General features: G+C 36.8%; 1 pseudogene; it reads left to right on the forward strand.

Annotated features, from left to right (window-relative positions):
- On the forward strand, positions 1 to 13,154 carry LOC120124043 (annotated as a pseudogene).
- Positions 13,155 to 22,530: the final 9,376 nt, after the last annotated feature.

The following is a 22,530-nucleotide window of genomic DNA, read 5'->3' on the forward strand; positions in this document are numbered from 1 at the left end:
ATGGCGTTGAAAGAATCTTCAATTGCAAAAGCATTATCTATCCTCGATGAAGAAGACGGTGCCTCTATTGTTACTCCAAGTAAACACTTTTCTTTTTTACTTTGATTTTTTGTTTAATGTTTGATTCAATTCCCAAACCACCTCCAATCAAGTTTCATACCGTAGGTGGAAGGACGTTATCTGTTTCAAGTGAAGCATTTAAGCGTGCAAGGAGTCTTCTTGGTGAACCGGAGCTAGGGGATTTATTTGGTGAAATGGATGAAGATGTTCTCCATATACAGTTTACAGGGAGGAAAAACTTAACGATGCTTCATCAAACAATGAAAACTGTTTTTTTAATTTAAAGTAAAAAAACCTAGATTAAATTCTAGAGAACAATTTCAAACTACATTACGTTTAATTTTAATGTTTATAAATTTTAATTTATTTTGTTGTTAAGTATTTTTCTGCATAATTTGTATCTTAATTAAAAATTATGGTTGTTGTTAATTAGATAAATCTACATGATATTTAAATTTAGGTGATGTATAGCAAAAATGAAATATGAACAGTCGTTAATGGCGTTTGTATACAAAAACGCCGCTATAGATCTCGACCTATTGCAGCATTTTTTGTTCACAAACATCACTAACTTTAGTGACTATGGTTTGGGTGGCGCTTCTTGCGGCGTTTTTACTATCGCCGCGAGTGCTTTTAGCGGCGCTTAAAAACGCCGCAATAGGTCAATATTGCTATAGTGTCTACACTGGCTTTCTCCCCTTCATCCGCCACCTTCTTCTCCGCCTTCAACCACCACCACAACTTCCTCTAAGCCCACGCGTTCATTCTGCTTGCAAGCTATAGCCCACCAGCAAACTCAACCCGCCGATACTGATTTATCTCTTCCCTCTAATAAAAACAGTAACGATGATCAAACCCTTCTCTCTCTCCTCCGCCAAAGGAAAACCGAACAACCTTGGACCCATTATTCCCAATCCCCTCACCTCCCCACCCCTACTTGCTTAAGCCGCTTAGTTTGTCAGCTCTCTTACCAATCCACTCCGCAATCTCTATCACGCGCTCGTTCAATCATCACTACGCACCTCCGCAATGAACGCCAGCTTCACCAACTCGACGCCAACTCCCTCGGCCTCCTGGCATCGACCTCGGGGAAATCCGGGCATACCCTTTACGCCTCTTCCCTCGTCAAGTCTATGCTTCGCTCTGGTTACCTCCCCCACGTCAAAGCATGGAGCGCCGTCGTTTCGCGGCTTTCCACTGAGTCACCCTCTGAGTCGATAAGCCTTTTTGATGCCGTGACTTGCCGCGGCTCCTTCAATTGTTGCTGATTTTAAACCTGACATGGCTGCCTATAAATCTATAATGCTGTGCTTAACGCTTGTGCTAACTTGGGTGACAAAAGTAGTTTCTGAAACTGTTCGATGAAATGCGTGAATGGGGTTGTGAAGCTGATGTTTTGACTTACAATGCTATGATAAAGTTGTGTGCTAGAGATGATAGGAAAGATTTGCTTGTGTTCGTGTTGGAGAGGATTATTGAGCAGAGAATACGTTTTTGTATGACTACTGTGCATTCCCTCGTTGCTGCTTATGTTGGATTTGATGATCTTGAAACGGCTGAGAAAATTGTTCAAGCTATGAGGGAAGGAAGGAATGATCTTTGTAAAATCCTCCGAGATGCATATTTGGAAGATCTAGAACGTGCTAAGGAAGACGACGATGATGATGACAACTACGACTATGATGGGGAGGATGACGATGAAGAGGAAGATACAAAAAATTCGAGTCAAAACAAGATAGATGATATACTGTTTGAGAAGTTGCTTCCTAATTCGATTGAGCCGTCCAGTGAACCACCATTATTGCCGAAAGTATATGCACCAAATTCTAGGATATATACGACATTAATGGAAGGTTATATGAAGACAGGTAGAGTTACAGACACAGTGAAGACTTTAGAAGCAAGTAGGCGTCAAGATGATAAAGCTAGTCATCCCGATAATGTTACATATACAACAATTGTTTCTGCCTTTGTGAAGGCCGTATTGATGGATAGAGCACGAGAAGTGCTTGCCGAAATGACCAGAATTTGCGTGCCAGCAAATCCGATTACTTACAATATTCTTCTCAAGGGTTATTGCCAGCAGTTGCGAATGGACAAGGCAAAGAAACTGCTAAGGGACATGGCTGATGATGCTGGGATTAAGCCCGATGTGGTTTCATATAATATATTAATTGACGGATGCATATTGATTGACGACAGCGCTGGGGCTCTTGCCTTTTTCAACGACATGCGGGAGCAAGGAATCACTCCTACGAAGACCAGTTACACAACATTGATGAAAGCTTTTGCTTTGTCTGGTCAACCGAAGTTATCTAACAAGGTTTTTGACGAGATGCTTAGAGATCCACAGGTGAAAGTCGATTTGGTCGCATGGAATATGTTGGTGGAGGGATATTGTAGATTGGGACTGGTCGAAGAAGCTAAGAAAGTAATCCAAAGAATGAAGGAAAACGGATTTTACCCCAATGTTTCTACTTATGGCACTCTAGCAAATGGGATTGCATTGGCTAGAAAACCAGGGGAAGCACTCTTGCTCTGGCAAGAGATAAAGGATAGGTGCGAGATGAAGAAGGCAGGTGTAGACACTCATTTTCGTCCATATATATATATTTTTATTTTATTTTATATATATATATTATATAGTTTGCAAACGGTCTTTGAAAATACGTATATAATATATAGTTTTTAAAAGCATTTTAAAAATGTATATAATATATAGTTTTTAAAACATTTTTGAAAACTATATAATATATAATTTTTAAAACATTTTAGAAAATATATATAATATATAGTTTTTAAAATCATTTTGAAAACTTATATAATATATAGTTTTGAAAACATTTTTGAAAATTTATATAATATATAGTTTTGAAAACATTTATATATTATATAGTTTTTTAAAAAACATATTGAAAATATATATAATATATAGTTTTTTAAAAAACATATTGAAAATATATATAATATATAGTTTTTTAAAAAACATATTGAAAATATATATAATATATAGTTTTTTAAAAACATTTTTGAAAATATATATATTATATAGTTTTTTAAAACGTTTTTGAAAATACGTATAATATATAGTTTTAAAAAACCATTTTGGAAACTTATATATTATATATTTTTGAAAATATTTGTTATATAATATATTATTTATTATTATTATTATTATTTATTATTTATTTATTTCTTTTTGTTTTTCTATCTAGGTTCAAAATAGGGTCCAATGAAATGGTCTAGTAGCAATCCAACCAGACTTGGGCCTGGTTCAGCCCGTCGAAGTTTAGGGTTTGGTAAAACAAAATCAATAAAGGCACCACAGAGAAGGGTCAAGGGGGTGCATGTGACAATACGCGCCGGTCAAACTGTTGAAGAACAGGCAAAACGGTCGGCAGATAATCCCGAGACTGACCCATCCCGGGATGACCAGCCTCACAACAGCCACAATCCCGCTCATCTCGGGACCAAAACGGCCAACACTGGGGCTATAAAAAGCCCCCCGGTGAGGCCATGCAAAGCACAGTACCAACAGAACCCACGGGAACACAAATCGAAACCACACCAACAACAAAGAGAATCCATAAACCAAACAGAAAACCGAGAACATCAACATACACCAAACACAACAAATCGAAACCAACAAACAGTAAATCGAGATAAAAGATCAACAATATAGCCACAACCCAAATACAACAACGGTGCCACAGAAACATTGAACACGCAGTAAAAAACCACAATAGTAGCTACACAAGATATCACAAGATAACCCAAAGAAGCCAGAGACCAAGAAAAACATCCAAGGCCAAGAGTCCCGGATCGTCAAATCATCGGAAAGGCGAAGAGTTTTCACCGGAAAGTAAGAATCGAGACTTTCTAGGCTAGATCTACTCCGATCTAGTGGCTCTTTTGTGATTTTGAGGACGGATTTGGCTTCGGGGTGACGAGAATGAGCTTTTAGGAGAGTTTGGTATTTTCTGGCCATCGGAGGCGACAGCCGGAGCGGCATCACACGAAGGGAGAGGTCACCGGGCAGTGGTCGGCCATCGAGGAAGGGAGAGAGTTGAGAGGATTTAGGCGAGGGTTGAGGTGTTTGTTTGGAGAAGGGAAATGAATGTAATTTGGGGATTTGGTGGCATTTATATCGGACCCACTAAACCGACCCAACCCGAGCGGATCCCTAGGGATCCGCGTGTTTTTGAAAGAAAATGGGCTAATCCCATTTTTGGTCCCCTTTGTTTTTAAATCTTTCGTTTCACTCCTTAATTCGTATTTTTAACGCTAATCTTCTTCCAAATTTGGCCCCAATTTTGACTTTTCTTTTATATTAGCCCTTTATTTATTATAGAGATATTTTACTCATTTCTTTATTATTATCGCTATTATATATATATATATATATTTTATTTTTATTTGTGTTTATTATTTTTATTTCGTTTATATTTATTTATTTATTTATTTATGTTTGTTTTTATTTATTTATTTACTTAATAGGTATATTATTATTTGCTTTATTTTCTTGATTTTCTATATTTTTATATCCTTAGTTCTGTTTTTTATTCTTTATTTAATTTTTTATTATATTATTATTTTACCTATTTTCATTTTTTTACTTTTATTTTATACTTTTTATTTTATTTTATTACCTTTTTATCTTTACCTTCTTTATATTTTTTTTATATTTTTTTAATATTTTTTATTTCATTTATTTTATTTTTCCCTCTAATACGTTTCTCGACTTTTCAAGGGTACACCTTCAAATTGATCAAAGGTAAGTAATTCGAATCGGATTTTTAAATTTCAATTTAAGTTTTTAATTTTCGAAATTAAGACAATCGATAAATTAATTGGTACCGAAAGGGCGATTCAAGGGTGCTAATCCTTCATTGACCGTAAACGACTTTTGAACACGACATATTTCTGGTAAAGCGCATATCAGGTAATATGTTGTTCGATCAACCTAAATATTTTTAAAGTGATCGGTGGCGAGTGTAATTCAAATATTTCAAGTCGTAGCCCAATTTTGAGCCCAACCGAAAGACGACAGTGATAGCTTGGCGACTTTGCTGGGGACAGGTAAGTGAGTCAGACCGAAATTAATTTTCGGTTGTCTTTTTGAGTGAAAATTATAAGTTTAAATTTTAATTGATTTATTCGATTCTTATTATTTATCGTTGATTATTTTTCAAATAAATAATTGTATTGAAGTTTTCTTTCGATGATTTCAGATTTTTGAAAAAAATTCATCTCAGGCTCGATACCCGAGCTCCAAACTCGTTTTAAGTGGGGGGTGAAAGCGACGCTCTCGTGAGAATTTATTCTTCGTATAGGCCTAGCAAGTAACCTTCTGGATTCATATACCTTATGCCTTCGTGTGAATTTATTCTCCGTATGGGCATAAGAGAATGTTTCCTCTCGAGTTTAACTTAGTCCACATATGCTTGTAATGGGCTTAGGACTAAGGGTCTGGCAAGCCCAAGGGGGCACTAGCAAGGAGAACTCAGGTACCTTTTTAGAACTTAAACCGGGAGACTACAAGGAGTTAGAGCCCACCCCAAAACATCATTGCAAACCCTAGGCTATTTCGATATTATTTCCTACTTTATTTCATGTTCAAAGCATGTGAACTAGAAGTTTATGCGGTTAGGACTTGTTCAAAATCAACTTGTGGGATAAAGATCATGTTCGGGTAGGAATAATAAGCATGTGGGGTAGATATCATGTGGGGTATACTTTTATTTTCATGATTGTTTTGATTATTATTTTACTAACTCTTTTCACTTTTGCTCTCTTTTATTTTTATTTCCATCATCTGCATCATTCGAAAGAGGTGTTGATCCACCAAAAATGTGTTCGTTAAACGTAAATAATTTACATTAATGGACAAAGGGATTATAATACAAGAGGTGAAAAATACAAAAGTCTAATTCAGAAGGGTCTGGGATTTACACTGTGCACACCAAAAGTCGAATTTTTGAGCTGGCAAAGGTTACAGGGGCAAGACGAGAAAAGGATATTGACTTGGAAAGCTCCTTCAAAGACAACATGCCACTATTGACAAATTCAAGAAGGAAGCTTCAGATAGTTCCTATCGATAGAGGAATCCAATGTCACTTTCGTTAAGGAATAGGCTCAGCAGAGAGTGAAAGCTGGAGATGCAGTCATTCGAGTTTTTTTCGGGCAAGCAGCTCGTCACTTGCACAGTTTAGCCAAAGAAGAAGGAACGGTTCGACAGGATATTCAACTGGTGACAGAAAAAAGACGGAAGACGAATCAACTTATCAGAGGTTGTTCGGGATCTATACCATCAAAATGTTTTTTTGTCTCTTCAGACGTAATACTTTTGTCCCCAATAAGGGTTATCTATACTAACGGACACATTTTTTGGATCAATGCCTCGAACATTGCATGCATTATGCATTTAAATATATTTTGCATTTTGTTATTTTCATTTCTTTACATTCACATTAACTAACAGAAACATGTCTCCTTAAAAAAAGAAAAAAAATACGGGATGTACCACATCAAGCATTTAACACGCCCCATCCGCATAACACCCGCTCAAAAAAGAAGAAGATGGAAGCCAAAATTGCTCAGAGGAGAACATGTTGAAGCTCCAGAGAAAGTTGGAAGATAATATAAACTAGAGCAGTCGAAGTACTCTGGATGCAATCACAAAAAGCCAAGAGTCTTTGGTCGATGAAATTGTGGCCAAGTTATCTGGCCTATATCAAGCAAGTGCAGATGAAGGCCCTAATCTAACTAATGGGGCATCCTAATGAGGCTTTATTCCATTTTGCAGCATCATGTTTGATTGTGTTTTTTAACTTTCTCATATTTTTGTAACATTGAACTTTCTTTTTTTGGATATTTAAGTGAATTCATACTGAGCACTGAATTAAATTTAGACTTGAAATTCATTGACTATCAACTGAATTAAGAAACTTTGTAAATGATCGGAGTTATAGATCTTTGACAAGGTAACACGATTAAAAGCCGATAAAACAAAGAACTTTGACCTTACCCCAGAAGATATGCTCAAACACCGTACCATTCTCTTGCAAATAACCAATATAGCCTTCTCCCTTTATAAGGCTTGGTATTTAGATATACATAGGTGCAGACAACATGGGGCATCTTTTGTATATGACAATTACTATACTTTTTTTAAGACGTTCAGTGATGATAATGATCTTCACAAATGAAATAGTCGAGTAATCAAATCTAGTTTAGGTCAGTTGTTTGGAAATTAAACTCTAAAGATGAGATTCCTTGACTTTCAAAAACACCTAGACTATAACAGGTTCTTCTTGACAAACTTAAGAAATTGAACCCGTATACCCAAATTATAATATATTATATATATACAATAAAACTTGAGTTGTCCCTCTAAAGCAATTGGTTAAACACCCCGGCTTTATGGATAAGATTCAACTAGCCTGATAAAGGTGATTATAATATAAAATAAAGCTTGAGTTGTCCCTCTAGAGCAATTGGTTAAACGCCCCGACTTTATGGATAATATTCAGCTAGCCTGATAAAGGTGATTATAATATCTATACAATGATATTAAGTTGACCCTCTAGAGCAATTGGTTACATGCCCCGGCTTTTTGGATTCATCTAGCCAGACAACAGCAAATTTAGATAAGGAGTTTTGGTAAAAATGGACTAAGGGAGTTAAGGAACACCTGTTATAGTCAAATTCACACGAGCACTCAAGAATTTCATTTTTAAGCAGACATTTCTGTACTTACTTTGTTAGAGGAGCTTACAAAATTGAACAAATGGAAGATTTTAGAGTACCGAAATAGAAGGTATAGTAATTGATAATGCTAGTTACCTTATTTTGTCTGCATCCAATTAAAATGCCAAGCCAAAGAAAAAACATGTTGCAATAACCGAAAAAATGACATTTTTTATGGCTGAAACCTTAGGTCAACCTAAAGCCAACTCATCCACTTGAATACTTGTCAAAGAGCTATAACTCTGAAAGCATTAAAGAGCTATTGATTCATTTGATATTCTTTGAACTCATGTTTATAATTTGATTTGATTTGATTGCGAGTCTAAATTAAGAGGCAATGTTTTACAGAATTCTTCTATTTTCATATCATTTTTCCTCCTAAATAAGAGAAATAAGAAATATATTTTCAAACAGGACAGTCTCAAATATGAAAGGTTGCAACCCGAGAAGAAAATGGGGCATGATCGATTCCAAGGATCAAGATCGGCAGACAAAGCACGAGACTCCGTCCAAGGCTATTTCATATTGCATGCATCTTAGATGTACTTAAGAGTATTATATTTATCATTTTTACATGCATAATTTTTTGCAGCTTTCAGAGTAAGTTTCGACTTCATAATGAAAGATACTCGATTCGAAATCTCCTTTAAAGATCAATGGTGGTTGCTTGACTCAGCAGTGAGAATCTACACCTCAATTGACTTGACATATCTACAGATCTTAGAATCAATTTCAGATGGGTTCAATAGCCAATTTAGAATGAATCCAGATCAACTTAACTCAATAACGAGTAGCAGGTTTCCAATTAACATTTTCAAGCCAGATTTCAATTCCATGATGAAAGATATCAGGCTGACAGAATTTATCAATGGGCTTTCCCGTGAAAGGGAGTCATCCAAAAATCACGTTACTTGGTTCAGACCCACTCAGGGGAACCACCTGAAGAATTATGACCGGCTTAGACCCGTGAAGGGAAGCCATTTTTTAGAAACTATCGGCAGCATAACTCAAGGCGAGAAAGGTTATCTGTCAACCAAGACCTTCGAGTTCGACTACGCTCAGCTTCAAGGTATATCATTTGCAGCATAGCTCAAGGCTAGAAGGGTTATCTTCCACCCAAAGACCTTCGAGTTTGACTACGCTCAACCTCAAGGCATATCATTTTCAGCATAACTCAAGGCTAGAAGGGTTATATGCCGACCAAAGACCTTCAAGTTCTACTACGCTCAGCTTCGAGGGCACATCATTTATAGCATAACTTAACGCGATAATGGTTATTTGCCAATAAAAGACCTTCGAGTTTGATTACGCTCAGCTCCAAGGCACATCATTTGTAGCATAACTCAAGGCTAGAAGGGTTATCTTCCAACAAAAGACCTTCGAGTTCGACTACGCTCAGCTCCAAGGCATATTATTGCAGCATAGCTCAAGGCTGGAAAGACTATCTGCCACCCTTCGAGTTCGACTATGCTCATCTTCCAGGCACATCATTTGCAACATAGCTCAAGGAAAGAAGGGCTATTTTCCAACAAAAGACCTTCGAGTTTGACTACGCTCAGCTCTAAGGCATATCATTTGCAGTATAGCTCAAGGCTAGAATGGCTATCTGCCACCAAAAGACCTTCGAGTTCGACTACGCTCAGCTCCCAGGCCCATCATTTGCAGTATAACTCAAGTCTAGAAGGGTTATCTGTCAACCAAAGACCTTCGAGTTCGACTACACTCAGCTCTAAGGCACATCATTTGCAACATAACTCAAGGCAATAGGGTTATTTTCCAACAAAAGACCTTCGAGTTCGACTACGCTCAGCTCCAAGGCACATTATTTGCAGCATAACTTAAGTCGAGAAAGGCTATATGCCAACCAAAGACCTTCGAGTTCGATTACACCCATCTCAAAGGCACATCATTTACAGAATAACTCAAGGCTAGAAGGGTTATCTGTCAACAAAGACCTTCGAGTTCAACTACGCTCAGCTCTAAGGTACATCATTTACAGCATAGCTTAAGGCAAGAATGACTATCTGCCAAAGACCTTCGAGTTTGACTACACTCAGCTCAAGGGCATGTCAGATTTACAGCATAGCTTAAGTCAAGAAAAGTTATCTGCCAACAAAAACTGTCGAGTTCGATTCCATTCAGCTCGATGATACATCAATACACTATTGTCGGTTGTAGTCGAGGTTTTCAAGTCAAGAAGAGGACATGGCTTAGCCGTGCCTTAGTGATAATAAATAATTTTTTGGTAGGATAACTTAAGTCGAGAAAAGCTATCAGTCAACGAAGACCTTTCGAGTTCGATTTCCTTCAGCTCGAAGGCCTATCAACCACATGGTAGAGTCATAGAACTACTTTCCAGTCAAAATTTTAACCAGGGCCCTTAAATCGAGAAGAAGACTGAAGTTGACTACAATTTGGCAACGAGAAGCCACATTCCAATTCAAATTTTGAACTACGGCTTCAGTCCCATTTCATGATAGACTCGATTTCGAGACGGAGGAGTCATCCGTAACTCAATTCAACAGGGAGTTGTTCTTTCAGAGTCAATTTTTCAACTCCACCGAACGAAAATTTGTGTATTTTTATATCCTATTTTCCGTTCTACGAAAAAGGACAAAGAGGGGCAGTTGTAGACACTAATTTTCGTCTATATATATATATATATTTTTTTTTTATACATATATATCTATATATATATATTATAGTTTGCAAACGGTCTTTGAAAATACGTATATAATATATAGTTTTTAAAAATGTATTAAAAATGTATATAATATATAGTTTTTAAAACATTTTTGAAAACTATATAATATATAGTTTTTAAAACATTTTAGAAAATATATATAATATATAGTTTTTAAAATCATTTTGAAAACTTATATAATATATAGTTTTGAAAACATTTTTGAAAATTTATATAATATATAGTTTTGAAAACATTTATATATTATATAGTTTTTAAAAACATTTTGAATATATATATATATATATATATATAGTTTTTTAAAACGTTTTTGAAAATACGTATAATATATAGTTTTTTAAAAAAACATTTTGGAAACTTATATATTATATGTTTTTGAAAATATTGTTTATATAATATATTTTTTATATTATTATTATTTATATTATTTATTATTTTTTTTGTCCAGGTTCAAAATAGGGTCCAATGAAACGGTCAAGTAGCAGTCCAACCAGATTTGGGCCTGGTCCAGCCCTTCGAAGTTTAAGGTTTGGGAACTCTAAAACAAAATCAACAAAGACACATCATAGAGGGGGTCAAGGGAGCGCACGTGACAACACGCGCCAGTCAAACTGTTGAAGAATAAGCGAAATGGCCTGCCGATAATCCCAAGACTGACCTATCCCAGGACGACCGGCCTCACAACGACCACAATCCCGCTCATCTCGGGACCAAAACGGCCAACACCGGGCTATAAAAAGCCCTCAGTGAGGCCATGCAAAGCACGGTACCAACAGAACCCACGGGAACACAGATCGAAACCACACCAACAACAAAGAGCATCCACAAACCAAACAAAAAATGAGAACATCAACAGTACACCAAACACAACAAGTCGAAACCAACAAACAATAAATCGAGACAAAAGATCAACAATATAGCCACAACCTAAATACAACAACGGTGCCACAGAAACATCAAACACGCAGTAAAAAACCACAACAGTAGCTACACAAGATATCACAAGACAACCTAAAGAAACAGAGACCGAGAACAACATCCAAGGCCAAGAGTCTCGGATCGTCAAAGCATCGGAAATGTGTAGAGTTTTCGCCGAAAAGGGTAAGAATCAGGACTTTCTAGGCTAGATCTACTATGATCTAGTAGCTCTTTCGTGATTTTGAGGACGAATACGACTTCGGGGTGACGGAAGGAGGTTGTAGGAGAGTTTGGTCTTTTTCGGCCACCGGATACGAAGACCGGAGTGGCAGCGTCACGACGGGAGAGGTCACCAGGCGGTGGTCGGCCATCGGGGAAGGGAGAGAGTTGAGATGATTTAGGCGAGGGTTGAGGTGTTTGTTTGGAGAAGGGAAATGAATGTAATTTGGGGATTTGGTGGCATTTATATCGGACCCACTAAACCGACCCGACCCGAACGGATCCCCTAGGGGATCCGCATGTTTTTGAAAGAAAATGGGTTAATCCTATTTTTGGTCCCCTTTGTTTTTGAATCTTTCGTTTCACTCCTTAATTCATATTTTTAACGCTAATTTTCTTCCGAATTTGGCCCCAATTTTGACTTTTCTTTTATATTAGCCCTTTATTTATTATAGAGATATTTTATTCATTTCTTTTATTATTCTCGCTATTATATATATTTTTTAGTTTTACATTTATTTGTTTTTATTATTTTTATTTCATTTATATTTATTTCTTTATTTATTTGTTTGTTTTTATTTATTTATTTACTTAATAGGTATATTATTATTTGCTTTATTTTCTTGATTTTCTGTATTTTTATATCCTTAGTTCTGTTTTTTATTCTTTATTTTATTCTTATATTTTATTTATTTTTTATTATATTATTATTTTACCTATTTTCTTTTTTTACTTTTATTTTATACTTTCTTTATTTTATTTTATTGCCTTTTTATCTTTACCTTCTTTATATTTTTGTTTTATATTTTTATATTTTTTATTTCATTTATTTTATTTTCCCCTCTAATACGTTTCTCGACTTTTCAAGGGTACACCTTCAAATTGATCAAAGGTAAGCAATTTGAATCGGGTTTTTAAATTTCAATTTGAGTTTTTAATTTTCGCAATTAAGACAATCGATAAATTAATTGGTACCAAAAGGGCGGTTCAAGGGTACTAATCTTCCTTGACCGTAACCGACTCCCGAACTCAACATATTTCTGGTAAAGTGCAGATCATGTAAGATGGTGTCCGATCCACTAAATGTTTTTAAAGTGATAGGTGACGACTCTAATTCAAATACTTCAAGTCGTAACCCAATTCTGGACCCAACCGAAAGACGGCCGCGACAGAGTCTGATTCTCCCGCTCTTCCGCTGCCATTGAAACCAGACGAAGGTCTATTAGATGCTCTAGCTGATATATATGTGAGGGCTGCTTTCTTCAAGATGGCATTGGAAATTGTGGCTTGCATGGAAGAGAATGGCATACCACCAAACAAGACCAAATACAAGAAAATCTATGTGGAGATGCATTCGAGGATGTTTACTAGCAAGCATGCTTCACAAGCGAGGCTGGACCGGAGGGTCGAAAAGAAGAGAGCGGCCGAGGCATCCAAGTTCTGGTTGGGTTTGCCTAATTCTTATTATGGAAGCGAGTGGGATTATGGCTTCCATGGGAGATGATCCTATTTATGCCACTCTGGTTCAGAGTCAGTAAAACAACATCAACATTGTATACTTTTACTAATTTGTAACATGGTTAATCTTATGTAATGTAACGTAATTGTACTGCTTATTGCAAATGCAAAAAATATTTAGTCAAATCTTTTCGTGTGATAAATTGAATGTCTTTTTCGCTGTGTGTGTTAATGCAGAATAGATGTAATAACGGTGTGTTTCAAAAGAATATGGCTTGTCTTGAGGTTTCATGTGAACACTGTAGGGTTTTGTTTTTGGCAGTGACTGTGAAACAAAGTACGAGGAAGATAAAGTTGAGGAAGAGTGTAGTGGTTGTAAACAAGGACTATTAAAACTATTAATCAACTTTGTTTAATACAAATATTGTTAAACAAAGACTATTAAAACAAGAGAAAATAACCTCAGTGACAAAAATGCCTTATAATATACGATTTTAACCAATTTTTTTTGGATTTGCCAAAATGACCAACTAAATCGCAATGCGATCGATAATTCACAACGCGATCTCCGGTATCGCAAATCAGTTTCCAGATTCGCAACGCGATTCTGACTATCGCATTGCGATTTTCCGACTATCGCAATGCGAATATGTAAATCGCAATGCGATTATGACTATCGCAACGCGATTCTGACTATCGCAACGAGATTCTGACTATCACAACGCGATGCTGACTATCGCAATGCGATTTTCAAAGTGCCATTATTATCGCAACGCGTATTTTTTTTCAAATTCCAAACACGAATATTAATATATCGGAACACTGAACCATCCACAGTATATCCCGTAATCGCAACTCATAACCTAAAACCCTAAATCACAACTCAGTCCCATCTCCATCTCTCACTCTCTAAGGCGACATCCGTCCCCATCTCCGACGAAATCAGTCCCCATCTCCGGCGAAATCAGTCCTCATCTCCAGCGAAATCCGTCTATCTCCATCTCTCAGAGCCACCCTCACAATCATTCACGGTCAGAAATGGAAAATCAACCAAATCAACCACCGAGGGTTAGTTTTTTAATTATTTTTATTTTGAAATTTTTGTATTATTATTAGGTTTTTCATATTGAAATTGATGATAAGTTTACTGTTAATTTCAATAATAGATTAACCATTTCATTTAGATTGCTTATTAAATTCATTCGATTGCTGCCAATACTGCTAAACTGTTTAGTCTTTAAACCCTGTGAATTTAGTATTTGTCTTTGTTTTGTCTTTTGGTTAAAGTAATGCAATCCATTCAAGTTTCAATTTTAGTATTTGAAACCGAGAATCACAACGCGAAATGAAAATTGCAACGACAGAATCGCAATGCAATTTTAGTTTCACGTTGCGATTTTCATTTCGCGTTGCGATAGTCAAATTCGCGTTGTGATAGTCATTTTCGTGTTGCGATTTTAAGTTTCAAAAACTATTCTTCTTCTGCAAATTGAAACTTGAATGAATTGCATTACTTCAACAAAAAAACAAAGACAAATACTAAATTTACAGTGTTACAAATTTAAGTTTGAAGAATAAACTACTACTCTTTATGTTTATTGTTCTTGGTATATCTTCACAGTGTAGTTTTTGGTATATCTAACTTGGTATGTTTATTATTTTTGTAGAACTTTTATTCGGCTCAATTGACCTTAAGAAATAAAGTAAGCCTGGCCAAAACAATTGCGTCGAAGCTTTCACCTGCACAAAGAAAAATATTTGAGGATACTTGCTTCGGGCCATGGCTGAAAGTACAACATCCGGGTGGAGATGCTATGTTGACCCATCTGTTTCTTCAAACCATGACTAGCGATCTACCAGAGACTATACAACGTCGTGATGAAGAGATATGGTTTGATTTTCTACCGGCGTATACGTGTTTTGGGTGGGAGGAGTTTTGCTTAATCACCGGTCTACGCTTCGGACACGATGATGTAGGTCGGTACACTAGACATATTACCCGCCTATCATGGTTATCCCGGGTTTTTCCTGAGCTGTCAATGGAGAAGCCGAATTTACACGTGGAAGACTTGACGAGATTATTGAATAAGAAAGATGGTTTTACTCGGATGGATGACGTCGATGTTGTCCGAGTATGCCTTCTAATACTTTTGCATACCGGCTTTTTAGGCAGAGAGGCCAGACTACATATTCCTAATGATCTAATTAAACTGGTAGAGGACCTAAATGCATGGAACCTGTTTCCGTGGGGTTCGTATCTATGGAAAGCTACATGGAATAAGTTGTCGTATGCCTTTGATGATTGAAAAAGTTTGCGTGGCGATGGTTCCAAATACACTTTGTCAGGCTTTATTTGGGCCTTTAAGGTAAGAATTTTTATATAATGTTTCCAAAATTATAATTAATTATTTAACAATTACTAATGTTTGTTATTATATTGTTTGTAGATTTGGATATTTGAGGCCTTTCCCGCCATGCAGACATATGCATTAAAAACTTCTAATGATATTCCTAGGGCTATTTCCTGGAAGAGGAAACGGACCTTGCAGCAATGGGAAGATTTACTACCGTATACGACAATAAATAAAGTAAGTTAACAACAAATACTAACATATGTTTATAAACAAGTTATTACTAATACACGTTTAACTTTGTTTGAGATTTTATATTGTTAGGAGGCCAACACTCCATTACAGAGGCTGACACCCACGGAAGCTGAGCTTGCCACTGATTGGTGGCAAGCTAGTAAGCATTATTTTGATGGCACAGATGATGAGCAACCTCCACTTCGAGAGCCATCACCTCACCCAGAGCCATCACCTGATCGACCCGACTATACACCTCCACAACGAGAGCCATCACCTATTATGTCACATCATCGAGCCTCTTCTCCACCATCACCTCATGATTGGCGACCGGCAAAGATGCCACGATGTTTATCTTCCTGTTCTCCACCTCCACCTCCACAGGATGAGTTAGGGGAGTTACGTGATGAGGTCAATGCCTTGCGTGAGGAGGTCGGTACTTTACGCGATGATAATGGTGCATGGCGTGTTGAGGTGTCTACTTTACGTGGTGAGGTACACACTCTACGTGAGATGGTAGCATCGTTGCAGAATGAGGTTCATACTCTACGCAACGAGGTAAGTTTAATATTTTTCATATTTAACTTGATGATAAATTTACTCGTAATTTCACTTAGATTAACCATTTCACTTAGATTGCTTAGTAAATTCATTTGGTTGCTGCCAATACTGCTAAATTGTTTATTCTTTAACCCTGTGAAGTTAGTATTTGTTTTTGGTTGTCTTTTGGTTGAAGTAATGCAATCCATTCAAGTTTCAATTTGCAGAAGAATAATAGTTTACTTTCGCAACGCGAAAATGACTATCGCAACGAAAGAATCGCAATGCGATTTACAAAAGAATCGCAATGCGAAATGAAAATCGCATTGCGATTCTCTTATTGCGATAGTCAAATTCGCGTTGCGATAGTCATTTTCGCGTTGCGATAGTCATTCGTGTTACGATTTTAAGTTTCAGATTCTATTCTTCTTCTGCAAATTGAAACTTGAATGAATTGCATTACTTCAACAAAAAAACAAAGACAAATACTAAATTTACAGTGTTACAAATTTAAGTTTGAAGAATAAACTACTACTCTTTATGTTTATTGTTCTTGGTATATCTTCACAGTGTAGTTTTTGGTATATCTAACTTGGTATGTTTATTATTTTTGTAGAACTTTTATTCGGCTCAATTGACCTTAAGAAATAAAGTAAGCCTGGCCAAAACAATTGCGTCGAAGCTTTCACCTGCACAAAGAAAAATATTTGAGGATACTTGCTTCGGGCCATGGCTGAAAGTACAACATCCGGGTGGAGATGCTATGTTGACCCATCTGTTTCTTCAAACCATGACTAGCGATCTACCAGAGACTATACAACGTCGTGATGAAGAGATATGGTTTGATTTTCTACCGGCGTATACGTGTTTTGGGTGGGAGGAGTTTTGCTTAATCACCGGTCTACGCTTCGGACACGATGATGTAGGTCGGTACACTAGACATATTACCCGCCTATCATGGTTATCCCGGGTTTTTCCTGAGCTGTCAATGGAGAAGCCGAATTTACACGTGGAAGACTTGACGAGATTATTGAATAAGAAAGATGGTTTTACTCGGATGGATGACGTCGATGTTGTCCGAGTATGCCTTCTAATACTTTTGCATACCGGCTTTTTAGGCAGAGAGGCCAGACTACATATTCCTAATGATCTAATTAAACTGGTAGAGGACCTAAATGCATGGAACCTGTTTCCGTGGGGTTCGTATCTATGGAAAGCTACATGGAATAAGTTGTCGTATGCCTTTGATGATTGAAAAAGTTTGCGTGGCGATGGTTCCAAATACACTTTGTCAGGCTTTATTTGGGCCTTTAAGGTAAGAATTTTTATATAATGTTTCCAAAATTATAATTAATTATTTAACAATTACTAATGTTTGTTATTATATTGTTTGTAGATTTGGATATTTGAGGCCTTTCCCGCCATGCAGACATATGCATTAAAAACTTCTAATGATATTCCTAGGGCTATTTCCTGGAAGAGGAAACGGACCTTGCAGCAATGGGAAGATTTACTACCGTATACGACAATAAATAAAGTAAGTTAACACAAATACTAACATATGTTTATAAACAAGTTATTACTAATACACGTTTAACTTTGTTTGAGATTTTATATTGTTAGGAGGCCAATACTCCATTACAGAGGCTGACACCCACGGAAGCTGAGCTTGCCACTGATTGGTGGCAAGCTAGTAAGCATTATTTTGATGGCACAGATGATGAGCAACCTCCACTTCGAGAGCCATCACCTCACCCAGAGCCATCACCTGATCGACCCGACTATACACCTCCACAACGAGAGCCATCACCTATTATGTCACATCATCGAGCCTCTTCTCCACCATCACCTCATGATTGGCGACCGGCAAAGATGCCACGATGTTTATCTTCCTGTTCTCCACCTCCACCTCCACAGGATGAGTTAGGGGAGTTACGTGATGAGGTCAATGCCTTGCGTGAGGAGGTCGGTACTTTACGCGATGATAATGGTGCATGGCGTGTTGAGGTGTCTACTTTACGTGGTGAGGTACACACTCTACGTGAGATGGTAGCATCGTTGCAGAATGAGGTTCATACTCTACGCAACGAGGTAAGTTTAATATTTTTCATATTTAACTTGATGATAAATTTACTCGTAATTTCACTTAGATTAACCATTTCACTTAGATTGCTTAGTAAATTCATTTGGTTGCTGCCAATACTGCTAAATTGTTTATTCTTTAACCCTGTGAAGTTAGTATTTGTTTTTGGTTGGTCTTTTGGTTGAAGTAATGCAATCCATTCAAGTTTCAATTTGCAGAAGAATAATAGTTTACTTTCGCAACGCGAAAATGACTATCGCAACGAAAGAATCGCAATGCGATTTACAAAAGAATCGCAATGCGAAATGAAAATCGCATTGCGATTCTCTCATTGCGATAGTCAAATTCCGTTGCGATAGTCATTTTCGCGTTGCGATAGTCATTCGTGTTGCGATTTTAAGTTTCAGATTCTATTCTTCTTCTGCAAATTGAAACTTGAATGAATTGCATTACTTCAACCAAAAGATAAAGACAAATACTAACTTCACAGTGTTGAAAATTTAAGTTTCAAGAATAAACTACTACTCTTTATGTTGTCATTGAACCTGCACTAAACCTATATGTTTTCCTTTTAAATGTTTATATAAGTGATTACTTCTGGAATGTTATCTGATGCATTTTGTGAACAATGATAGAATAATGACTTGGGTGAATACCGTGCAAGTTTGAAATATATTTGTCTTTGTTTCACTGTTTAATATCATGTCTGTTTATTTACTGATTTATGTATTAATTTATTTTTAGCGGCCCGCTAAGGTGGATGCTCTACGTCGGGTTTTTCTTGCAAGACGGAGTTCACGCATCAAACGGCGTGCTCGTGCCATTACGTCTTCGTTCACCCCAATAGTGCAAAGAATCCGTAAGAAAAAGCCCGACTCACCTATCATCATTCAAGAGGCCTCCCCTATCGTTCAAGAGGCCCCTATCATCCCTCAAGAGTCTCCTCCCACTGTTCAAGAGGCCACTGTCATCGTTGAAGAGGTCCCTCCCAACATTCTAGAGCCCGATTCACACGGCGTAATATATCGAATTATTGAGAAACCTCCTCACGTGCCGGACATGATGGATGACTGTTGGCTTTCGTATAAGTTACCGGCCAGTACCATTCCGGCAGATGAAGTGTAGAGGAAACAACTACCGGAAACAATTATGGATAATACCCTTTGGGTTAAGACCGCAGTTGATTTTTATCTACATGAGCGGAGCCAAGGGTTTTACGGTGACATATACAAACTCAACGATGATATGCATTTGTTGATTGAACGGTCTTGGTGGGATGTGTTATTAGGGGTTGAAGACAATGGCTATTTCGATGGGGGGTAAGTCTTATATTTCTTCTTATATTTCATTTTGATTAATTTTTTTTTAAATTTATGTAATTCACTAATATGTCTTTTTTTGTAAAACAGCATATTGATGCATGGGTGTCACGTCTTATAATAGTAAGGAAATTGAAGAAAAATAAAAAAAAATACGCAATATACAATTATGCCGACGTCTTTTCACGTAGTTCACTTGAAGAATCAACGAAAGGAATCATATGTGTTGGCTAATGGACAAGCTAAACTTTATCCTGCATGGTGGAAGGTCGATAAGGTTAGTATTATTTGTTTAAATATTTTAAAGGTGTTCATAAATAAGTGCGCAATTTGAATTATTACATTTCGATGCAGGTGTTTATCCCTGTTTTGGAACGTACTCATTGGCTTCTCGTCGAGCTTCATCTCCCATCCCTAAAGACAATAGTATATGACAGCATGATAAATTACATATCATTGTCTGATTTGAGAGATATTATTAAGGGATGGAGCTTTCATTTGGCTAAATTCTTGGATGCGATTAATTATTGGACTTATTCTGGAAACACGAAGCCAAAGAAGTTCAATGTTACAGTTATCAGAGACGAGACCGCGCCACAACAAACGCCGGAAGCCAGAGGGGATTGTGGTCCTCTCGTATGCATGTGCTTGGAGCGTTTGACGACAGGAAGTACACAGTTTCTACCTCCCACCGATATAGATAGAGGTGCAGTAGGCTTGTGGTTTCGGCATTTTATGGCTAGAGCGATATATGCGAGACGCTGCCTACCTGCATCCGCGTTATGAAAGTGTCCATAAACAAATTGTAAGTCAAATGCAAGTGTTGTTAAGTACCTAGAATTCAATAATAATTTGTTGTTTGTTGGTTTTAGATGTGCAAAAAGTGTTATTTGAGCAAATGTTTGGTTTCTGTAGGTTAATCCTGAAGTGAGCTGCGTGAAATTGATGTATGGGTGCATAAACAACTGTATGGGGTACACTTTTTTGATTGTTTAATTGATTCTTAAAAGTCTGATTTGTTTAATTGATGAGGAAAATAAGAATTATTATCATTTTTTGCTTGTTTAATTGATTTATAAAAATTGACTTGTAAAAGTTGATTTGTTTAATATTGATGTGTAAATAATTCTTATTTGTGCTTGTTTAATTGATTGAAATATAAAAGTTGATTTGTTGATTTCAATATGCATCATATTGAAGGCAAAAGACCTGTTGGAGGTACACTTTTGCAACGCTAAACTCAAAATCGCAATGCGAAAGCCAAAATCGCAACGCGAAAGTCAATTCGTGTTGCGATAGTCTAATACGCTTTGCAATTTTCTCGTTACGATAGTCAAACACCCGTTGCGATAATCAAATTCGCGTTGTGATAGTCAAATTCGCGTTGCAATTTTCTCGTTGCGATAGTCAAATACCCGTTGCGATAATCAAATTCGCGTTGCGATAGTCAAATTCGCGTTGCAATAGTCATATTCGTGTTGTGATAGTCAAATTCGCGTTGCGATTTTTGAGTTGCGATAGTCAAATTCGCGTTGCGATATTCAAATGAATGTGTAATAAGTGATAACAACTGAACATATCATAGCAATGTTCAAACTCAAGTTACTAATACATGCCTAACTGAAAATGTTAAAAGTTTACACATAAAATACACATAATAGTCAAATTCGCGTTGCGATATTCAAATGAATGTGTAATAAGTGATAACAACTGAACAGATCATAGCAATGTTCAAACTCAAGTTACTAATACATGCCTAACTGAAAATGTTAAAAGTTTACACATAATACAACGTTTGCATTTAAAAATCACCTAAGTTAATAGTCCCAAAAGGTGAAGCCGGTTGTGATTGGGATTTTGATTTTGATTGCAATTTTGATTGCCTTTTTCTTGACACCATATGAGCTTTGGATTTTGATGAGGATCCATATTTTGGTAGAGGAAAAGATGATTGTGATGGCACTGGTGATCCACATGTCAACCTTGTATGACCACTTTCCTTGCACCGACTACATGTCGATCTCTTCTTCTCTTCACCCTTAGACGGTATACGATCGTGACTTTTTGGTCGGCCAGTAGCCTTCTGTCCATGGCTGGTGGCAAAGTTTTGTAAGTCATCTGGTATGTCCTACTCAGAAGGATGTGAAATAGGGTAGATAATCTCGGCATAAGTCTGTCGATATACTTCTGTAGTGTAGCAATCCATAGCGTATGCGCTTGAATCATCTTGGTTTAGATGAAGAGAAACTTTTATAACATGCCCACACGGATAACCAGATGTTTTCCATTTCATACAACTACACGTCTTTGCATTTAGATCGACAAGCCCATTTAAGTTATTATCCAGTACTTCAAACAAAGTGTTTGAACATGGTTCAACTCTCCATGACGTTGACTTCACAACACGTTTCGTTATTTTTTTTTCAGTCCATGGTGTAACACGATGTTCCTGTAAATTTAAATAAATAATACTTAGTAAAATATATGATAAGTTATGAATTTAAAGAAATAATACATGCATGGTTTCTTTTCTTGTAGTATCACTGTTGAATAGAGGCTCGAAAAATTCCATTAACATAGTAATGGGTAATTTCGGGAATGACGACTTAGAGCGTTGATTGATTCTGCACTATTAGACGTCATGAAACCATATTTTGGTCCAAGTTGATGTACTCTTGACCATCTTTCAAACCCAACATCTTCTAGTGTTTGAGCACACTGAGGCAAAACACGTCTTAAACAATTTATATGCTTATTAAAATTCATTCCCGATAAGCTTTTACAGCCTTCCAGTATGTCCATTTGTGATTTTTTATACCAGCAGACCTTGATTTTATATTTCTATATAAATGAACACCACAAAGTCCATGAAAAGCATCTGGGAAACACCTTCTA

The sequence above is a fragment of the Hibiscus syriacus genome, unplaced genomic scaffold (genome assembly GCF_006381635.1).
Source record: "Hibiscus syriacus cultivar Baekdansim isolate YM2019G1 unplaced genomic scaffold, ASM638163v2 tig00110410_pilon, whole genome shotgun sequence".
In the NCBI taxonomy this organism is placed as follows: domain Eukaryota; kingdom Viridiplantae; phylum Streptophyta; class Magnoliopsida; order Malvales; family Malvaceae; genus Hibiscus; species Hibiscus syriacus.